Source organism: Dendrobium catenatum, unplaced genomic scaffold (assembly GCF_001605985.2).
Source record: "Dendrobium catenatum unplaced genomic scaffold, ASM160598v2 fragScaff_scaffold_943, whole genome shotgun sequence".
NCBI classification, from domain to species: domain Eukaryota; kingdom Viridiplantae; phylum Streptophyta; class Magnoliopsida; order Asparagales; family Orchidaceae; genus Dendrobium; species Dendrobium catenatum.
In genome coordinates this window covers 122734-132952 of record NW_021319405.1, presented here as the reverse complement: position 1 = coordinate 132952, position 10219 = coordinate 122734, and positions in this window count along the sequence as shown.

The following is a 10219-nucleotide window of genomic DNA, read 5'->3' as shown; positions in this document are numbered from 1 at the left end:
ATAAATGTGTTTGTTCATAAATATGTTCATGAACGCGTTTGTTTGATAGTTAGAAAAAAATTGTTAAATATGTTCGCCAACAAGCTCGATAAACATTAAACGAACGAACATGAACTGAACATGAACACTCATTAATTTAAATGAACCAAACATGAACACAAACAATAAAGCTCGAACAAACATGAACCAAACTTGAACAAGCTGATATTAAATGAACACAAACATGAACACTCACATACTCGGCTCGGATCGGTTCATTTGCAGCCCTAATTTAGGCCATTTAAGGCAAACTCACACACACAACGCATACACAAAGACTCGAACCCAATACCTCTTAGTTGGAAGCCTAAGCTCTCAACCAACAGGCCAAGGTGAGCTGTGTTAAAAAATTATTTTAGAAAGCAACAAAAAAAATTGTCCCAAATGAAGCCTAAAAGAAACTTAAAGCATATTATTGGGCATGTTTGATTTCAAAGAATCGATTAGAATGTGAATGCTTGGAACCCTATTTACTTTTCTACTTATTGATTTTTTTTATGTATATTTTAATAAGATTCAATAAAAAAAATGTCTTATATCCCAAATTAGTGTTATTTGTTTTTTTAATATCGAGCATGACATAAGAGAGTGATGACGGGTGGCGATGATGGCTAATGAGCGGGGTGATTTCTATTTTAAAAAAGTAAAAATAAAAAAAAAGACCTAAATTTTATTTTAAGTATTTTTAAAAGTTTAATTTGTTTTCAAAAATAAAAAAATACAAACTAAATATTTTTCAAAAAAAAAAAAAAAATCAAATAACTACTTAACAATTTTACAACAGGTGTTGAATTTAACTAAAAATTATGAAATATGTTTTTTTTCTATTGACAATTCTAGTCCAACCGTTAATTCATTCAAACCAAACAAAGACTTTATGATTCCCTAAATCCTAAACCCTAAACCAATCCAAAAGCTTTGGAATCCTTCTAAGGAAACCGCCTATCTCTCATAACTATCAAAAGTTTCCCCTTCCCCTCCAAACCTGCAAAATGCAGCCAACAGTTTCTTCATGGAGATCCAGTCGTTCAAGATTGATCATCTCCTCTCTCCAAGTACTCGTCATATACATGAAAATGGTTTCCTCTCAATCCCATAATCATCTAGTCGGTGGCTCGATCTGGTCCATCCCTGTAAGCAACGAATTCTACATCACTTGGTCCAGTAATCAGTCATTCTTCGTTGGTGACAATCTAGGTAAGGATCAGAAAAAAAGATTCTATCATAATATTTTGATATATTTTGCGTCGAAATGGGGCTAATTTTGCTCAATCTGTTTTCCAATGATTTTACGTAATATTGTTGATTCTCATATGTTTTTATTTCTTGTGAGTGTCTAATACTTTAGAGGCTGTTCGTTTTGTCAAAAAAGAAATGGAGAGTAAGTACTAATATGAAGTAAATACAGTGTTTTGGAAAGGTTAGAGTTATTTGGGTGAATGTAAATTAAATGCAAAAAATTATTGTTTTTGTGCTTGGTTTGAAGTAAAATGAATTTAGTGTTAAATTTAATGGTGGTGGTTGGTGATGGTTGCGACAATGTCGGCAACCTGTGCGGTGTTGGCTAGTGGTTATAATGGTGACAGTCGATAGTGGTGGTAACCAACGGCGTTGATAGTGGCGGAAGTCGTTGGTGGCTGTAGGCGATGGTGACTGGCGATTGGGCGGGATGGTGGCAAGCAAAACTTTACTCTTGCGGTGTATTTGGAATAAGTCAAAATCGGTCAATTTTCAAATATATTTAAAATGAATTAAATTGCCAATTAAGTGAGTGAACTGCGATATGAGTGATCTGTTGAGTTGGTGATTTGCGATATGAGTGATCTATTGGTCCATGTGCACCCCTGGCATTCCGGTTGGTGGCGACTCTCCTTTGCGATAGTGATTGAGATATGAGTTCACTTGTTATGACCCATCATTTTCCTGCTAAATATCTAAAAAAATATATGTTAAACCAATTTTAAAAAAATTAATAGCCCCTTCATTGAATTTGGCTTTATCCAACATATATTAAGAAAATTTCTCCCCAAAATTTCATATACTCATGTAGACATTGAGAAAGTTTCTCCTAAAATTTCATATACCCATCGCCGCCGACTGTAGGCGATGGTGATTGGCAATTGGGCGGGCGGGCGGCAAGCAAAGCTTTCCTCTTGAGGTGTATTTGGAATAAGTCAAAATCAAACAATTTTAAAATTATTTAAAATGAATTAAATTGCCAATTGAGTGAGTAAACTGCGATATGAGTGATCTGTTGAGTTGGTGATTTGCGATATGAGTGATCTATTGGTCCATGTGCACCCCTGGCATTCCGGTTGGTGGCGACTCTCCTTTGCGATAGTGATTGAGATATGAGTTCACTTGTTATGACCCATCATTTTCTTGCTAAATATCTAAAAAAATATATGTTAAACCATTTTTAAAAAAAATTAATAGCCCCTTCATTGAATTTGGCTTTATCCAACATATATTAAGAAAATTTCTCCCCAAAATTTCATATACTCATGTAGACATTGAGAAAGTTTCTCCTAAAATTTCATATACTCATCGTCGCCGACTGTAGGCGATGGTGATTGGCAATTGGGCGGGCGGGCGGCAAGCAAAGCTTTCCTCTTGAGGTGTATTTGGAATAAGTCAAAATCAAACAATTTTAAAATTATTTAAAATGAATTAAATTGCCAATTGAGTGAGTAAACTGCGATATGAGTGATCTGTCGAGTTGGTGATTTGCGATACAAGTGATCTATTAGTCCACGTGCACCCCTGGCATCCCCGTTGGTGGCGACTCCCCTTTGCGATATGAGTGATCTTAAGTGAGCTCACATTGCTGAGGTATATGAGATATGATTTCACTTGTCATGACCCACCAACTTCTTTCTAAATATCTAAAAAGACATATACGAGTGTACACATTCCTTTTATGTTAAACCCATTAAAAAAAAAAAAAAACTAATAACCCCTTCATTGAATTTGGCTTTATCCAATATATATTAATTAAGAAAATTTCTCCCAAAAAATTTATATTATCATGTAGACATTGAGAAAGTTTCTCCTAAAACTTTCATCTGATACATTTTTTTTGTTGTGATCATACTTACAATTTTATGATAGTTTATTTATATTGAGTGATGACATACGATACATAACATCAAATATGATAGAAAAACAAATAAAAAATTTGTGGTCATATATTCAATTGAGATGACTATACATTCTTTCTGAATATAATTATGTTGTGAGGATAGTTTTCAGGTTCGACACAGGTTTGTACGATGTGAAGCAGGTTTCAAGGAGAGAGTTTGAGAACTGCAGTGCTGAGAATGCTTTCAGAACCTTTGAGATAGGGCCTGCAACTGTTTCACTTATTGAAGAAGGAATGCATTACTTTATCTGCACTTTTGGCAATTACTGCTTTCTCGGCCTGAAGGTATCTATTCAAGTACAACGTCAGCCTCCAAGATAGGCCAATCCCCTTGATTTATGATGAGAATTATGATCTAATGATGTCAGATTAGTGTTATGTGGAAGTAAACAAACAAAAACATTATTACTCTGACATATATGAACAAACTACTTAGTGAAGGTTAAGACATTATTTTGAAGTTTGTAAGTGCATATTAGGGATGAATACATATATAAAACTCATGAGAAGATTGTGAATGATGGACTTTTTGTGGTTTGAAAATTAATCTTGCTATATTTATTGTTGAATGAATTCCATGGTAATCAAAGTATTTTATGATATTTTTGGTTCAATGGAAATGGGTGTTGCCTCTTAAGGCATCTCCAACGGAACGTCATTCGTCTGTTTGCAGCTCCTGCATGCGTCTACCCGAGTGGTAAATGAAAACGCATTTTTATATTTTATCTTGGCTATGAACAATACGACATCAATATTGAAATTGCACTATTGATAAATTCATTTTTATGTTAGAAAATAAATATAAAAAACTTATATGAGAAAAAAATAATATACACAAAATTTCTTTTTTAGTGCTAGAAGTGGATTTCAGTTGTAAATAAATCACTATTTTATTTGGTTGTTACTGCATTTAAAAGTTGAAAATAGATTTTTCGGTTGAAAATGCCGTTAATACTTTGAAATAACTCAACACAAAGTTCAATATTTAAAAATAAAGGAATCATATGCAAGGGCCCAATATTGAAAGCCTAGCTATGTTTGAGATTTCAGCATTGCTCTTCTAAGTGCTTGTCTTATAATAGGTCTAAAGTTAGGCTTGATACATTAACAAACATTTTTTCTAACCCAAAAGTTTTGTGCTTACGAGACATAATGATAGTAAGTCAATCACTAAGACTTTTTGTGTATCGTTTTCCTAAATGAAAGATGATGGGATGAATCACTCACGAAAAAGCATAAGGTTGTAGACATATATGTGATAAAATCTTTTGTTCCTAAAAGATCGAAAGAACGATACACATTTAGAAAGAGAGTGTTGTATCAATGATACTCAACTAGGAGGTTTAAAAAAAATTATGAAGGAAAGAAAGAAATATTTCTCCAATCAAACTCTTTTAGTATGTTTTAATGCACTTAAGACAAGGACAACAAACATAATAGCTTAACCAATCTGATGTTTAATAATTTGAATAAGCTCATTATCTCGATCAATTAACTCCTTGCACCATTTATGCCTTTAACTTTACAAATTTATGTCCATCTTTTAAATCCTCTCAAATTTAATATTGTTTAAAAAAAGACCAAAGCTCTGTTTGGGACGGCTGCAGTTGTCAGTAAAGTAGGTTATGAAATAATAGAAAAAGCTATTTTTTGAAGTTGTTGTACAAAAAGAAATACTTCTATTTGGGAAATAAGGTTGTGAAACTGCTTTATCATAGCTGTATTAGAAACAAATTTACATTACGGAAATAATTCTTGCTCACGGTGGAAATCCAATATTTCAGATCTGTTAGGCAATCCGACTTTTACTACAAACCAGGAAGTCAGTTAAGCACGTTAAGTGAAAAATCTACCTATGCATAAACATGCGGAAAGCTAAACCATGCCCAACTTGTTCTAGAAACCAGGCTAGGAAACCAATGTTCTAGCCTATGATAGAAGGCATAAGTTGTAACTTCACATATGAAAAAATGTAGGGTACTTGGAGTGGATAGTTGAAAGGGGTGAGGAAGGAGATGGATGGGTTTAAGAAAGGGAGGAGGGTGGGTTATGTGATGTCTTTAGTATTGATATCTATTGAAAGACAAACTTCAAATGTAAGGTTGTTAGGGTTGATATCATAGGTTTCTTCTCTTTTTTTTCTAATGTTGTAAGTACTTTGACTATACCTTTGATGCTCATGCTTGGATTGATTTTCTTTTATGAGGAGGTGGATAGAATTAAGGTAATGAGTTTCTTGATGGCTATGTGGGGATTGGGTTCTTATATTATGAACAATATCTTGATAACTTGGATGGTTAGAGAGAGGAGGTGGTTAGCAATGAGGAAAATGTGTGAGAGAGGAATGAAATTGATATTTTAGAAGCTTGGAGGAAAGAACTCGTTATGAATGTTTCATGAATTATTAAAATATATAACAATTTCAGACAAAGAGTTTACCATTATTAGTGTTGCAATACTATATGTTATGCACATGTAGGTGTTCTTATGAACTATTATGTATTACTTGAGTATAATTTATGTTTGACTAATGCATATGTGTTAACTAATGTTGGAAACGTAAAACTTAATTTGTCTATATATATATCACATGTCTTGAGAAAAGCAGAACTCTACAAAAACAAAGCAAATATATATTAAAGGACTCAAAAAACATCCAAAACTCCTAGCAGCTAGATCCTATTATTATCCTTGTTGTCTTTTCTATTAGATTATATATACACTTTACATTACATGACCCATAATGATTAAAATTGAAGAAATATGATTGCTGTTTTGTTTCTTGGGATAATAATCACTAAAAAATTAAATTCAAATCAAAATACCCTTGAAATTTAAAGAGATGTTTTAGTTTGGATAAGCAACCGTTTGCCCTAGAAATTGATTAATACCTTCTACTTCGAGTGCCTTCTTCTTCTCTAATGATTCTTGTTTACAAGTGATGGTTTTGAGACAAACTTTCAATACAAAGTTTTTGTCTCCATCTCTAGCTAGCCAACAATTTTCGTTGGAGATTAGTGATGTTATAAGTTTGGCATAATATTCATCTCCTTTAATTTTATACATTTATATTTTGAACCATAAATGTAGAAAGATATTAGATATGGGAGTATCAACTGCAGACATTACTCAAAATTTTTTCTAACCTTGATTGAAAGATGTTTGGTACAAGATCAAACATTCTTCAAAGCTTCCATTTCAAAACTAAGAATGAACAATTGTAGAAGAAACTTTGATCGTGTGTCAAAATGATTAATAAAAATATTAAAAGTTTTTATCGATGCTAGAATAATATTCAAACAAATTTTGAAGCGAGCTTGATCGAGTTTTGATCATATGTTTGATGAAACTTAAAGCAAAGTTTGAATTTATTGTATTTGATCCATCTTTTTTTTTTTTGGCAATTCTCTCCTTTAAGCAATTTGTTATGCATGTAGAAGTATGCTCAGGTCATGCATAGATCTAGGGGTGTACTCGAGAAAATTGTTAGCCAATTTATGCCAATTAAGACTAATGACATCATTGTGTTGAATATGTGAAACAAACAAATAATATTATGCTTTCTATGCATGTTATGTTGCATTCAATAAATGGGCTGCTCAAGATCAATATAAAGCTTGGTGATTTTTAATTGTAATTACAAATAAAAAAATATATCTACTATTGCTTGATGAAAATGGATTCAATCATGTTGATCTTCAAGAGTACTTTTTACAATGATATATATGTAGTTAGATATGGTCACTTTGTAGTGATAGAACTATTTCAATTATATCAAAGATTTTGTCTGTTGTGTTATCTGTTATGATTGCACTCAACATATTATTATAAAATACTGCAACTATTTTAATTTAATATAAGACTTCTTATTAAAATTTTATCATATGTTATGTTTATCTTATTATTTTATAGTTGAGATTATATTTTGCTATTTAATACTATATTGTTGAATAAACTCGGACCATGTTGTAATATTGAGCGATTCTTGTTTAAACATGCAATGCAATTATTTTATAAGTTTGTTAAACAACGTCTTATTCAAATCTTATTTGAACCTTGTTCAATTTTTTTTTTACTAAAACTATTTATATTCAATTAAGGTTTGAATAATATTCAATTATGGGTCAAATTTTTTATCTCATATTTTCGCAACCATGATTGAAAATTATTCAAATCAAATTTTATTGTGACATTCTTTAAAAAGTGGTCTGCAGTCTAGAGTGGGATTATTTTGGTGCAATAGAATTTTTTAGATTTATTTCTTAAGAAACAAATTAGTGGTCATATTTCTCCAATTTTGTGCATCATAGGCTATGTAAAGTCAAATTTCATCTTAAATATTTTTCTTCTTTTGATAAATATATTTGTCCAAAATTCTAAGAATATTTTTTCTATTTCACTCCTAAAATTTTACACTATCAAATTTTATTTTGCTCATCCTAAATAGAAAGGCTAGTTCCACTCTTGCAAGTGATCTTAAAATAATTCATATTATGTATATATCTAATTTTAATGAAATTATAGAGACATTTCATGAATTTTGAAATATAGTTCTACTTCTTTCAATAGAGTAGCTAAATATCACATTATTAATTAGTATATTATACATCTTATAGTCATCAAGTAGAAACTTACCATAATGATTATAAATTTTAGACACCTCTCGATCCTTAGATCTAATCGCCAATAAGAACAATCAACTGATTTTCATTGAAAGTCTTAGATCTCTCTCTAATGATCATGATCTTTTAATGATATAGATCCATTCTATCTAATGAGGATAATCAACAACTTTTTTAGAGGAAGATAAGAGCCTCTTATGTGCATTGACTATTACTTAAGAACTATTATATTTTTGAATACTATAAATTGATTGTTGTTGCATTTATGAACGTTTATTTATTTTATATATAATGTAACACATCTTAGGTTTTGTTTGGGATGACTTTCTTCCTAATTCTTAAAACGGTTTTCTAGTACAAATAATAATTTTTTTTTACTAGAAAGCATATTTAAAAAGCAGTAAGAAAGCCGTCCCAAACGAAGCCTTAGTCTTTTGGTAGGGGGCTTTGGCTACTATCTAAGGCTTCGTTTGAGAAGAATTTTTTATTGCTTCTTAAAATGGAGTTTTAGCACAAAAAAAAATTGTGCTAAATATCCATTTTAAGAAGCAATAAAAAAGCCATCCCAAACGAAATTTTTTTTACTAAAATTTATTTTAAAAAGCAATAAAAAGTCGTCCCAAACGAAGATTAAGAGGCCTTTTGATTTGAGGCTTATATTTATGATATATATGAGTTTATCTTAATAGCTCAAATATATTGGTGTCGAATCACCCATTGTCTCGATCTGGATTTCATTTCCTAACTTGCGGCCTCATTTCTTCTCCCCTCGTATCTTGCATGGTTTGGGGCTTCTTTTTGGTAGACCTCTGAAAGTAAATAATGCAACGGCTTTGGGGTCTCGCCCGTCTGTGGCCCGGGTTCTGGTGGAGATCGATGTTACCCAGAAATACTCTGACAAAATTTGGCTCAGTCCGGTGAAATTAGGGTATTTTCAACAAGTTTTTATGGAGGATTTTCCTCCTTTCTGTGTCAAATGTAAACGTTTAGGGCATTCAATTGATTTTTGTTGCCCTTCATTTGATAATGACCTGGTTGATGTTCCTTATAAGTTGAGTCTTCATATACCTATTTTAGGGGTTAGTGAGGAGAATGTCCTTCAATTGGGTGGTGGGGTTTTGGTTGATAGTGTTCCTACTCTTCATGTATCTGATGTGGTTGGTCCGTCTGTTGTTGAATTATCTCTTGTGAATCAATATGGAGTTAACATGGGTGGTGTGGCTGTTTCACCTGCTTCCCTTCCTTCTGCTTCTATTGGTGTTGAAGTTGGTTGTGTTGTGGAGAGTACTTAATGGCTAATCTATTACTTGTCTTTATGGCGAGTCCTGTAGCGATTACTTCTAGTTTGGTTGGTACAGATTTGGTGTCCAATCTTTCTAGCCCCATCGTGTCTCTAGCAGCTCCAATTTGTGCTACTGTGGCTTGTTCTATTGGCACTCCGGTTTCTATTGTTAGTGGTGGAATGGCAATTTGTTGGGCTTTGAGGGTGAAGTTAATCCTGCTGAGATTCCTGTCCGTCTGTTCATGAATGATAATAATTATTGTATTAATCTTATAGCTAGTCTTACTTGTGTTGATGTTGTAGAGATGTTGGGTGATAATTCTGTCTCTTTAATTGCTGGGGATGGTGAAACCTTGGCTGAGATGGGTGATGCCGGAGTGGTGGTGCCTATGGTGGATGTGCATATATATATGTTATTTTGAATGCTGATTTGTTAACCCATCTTGCTAGAGATAATGTTGTGTGGCAATGCGATTGGTCACACGATGACATGTCGTCCGCAAGAGGGGAGAAAATTATTGAGAGCAATTTAGATGCTCGAGACAACTTTGATTTAAGTCTTCTTCAAGTTGTGGATGTTGGCTTGTTCAAAAACAATGTTTAGCATAGAAAACAAAAATCCAAAAAGAAATGACTTTCCTTTTTGGAAGGTTGTGGCTGTGGTGATTTGATTTTTTTTGTCTTTGGTTGATTGCTACAAGGGTATTGGAATGGGACTATGATGAACCTGTCTTACTACATATACCTCGGATGGCAGGACTTGGTTGGCAACCTTGGTGGCTCTTTCCTTTAGATTTAGTGATTTGGTTTTATTGTTGGCTTGAAATTTTGGTTGTTACCCTTTGAACTTTTTGGATAACTCCTTTTTGGCAACTAGGTGTCGGTTTGAGTCCTATTAGTTTTGGGTTGATTATTCTTTCGTTCAGATTAGTGTTGGTCTGTTGTTTTTTTTATTTTTATTTTATTGTAATTCTCTATATGTGGCCTTTTGTAGTCTTGTGATATATTCTTATCTTTTAATGAATTACCTTTTGAAAAAAAAAATATTAATAGCTCAAATGACCCCAAAAGTAAAAAAAAAAAAAATTATATATAGTATATATAATTAAAAAAAATTGCATAAATGAAAAATGA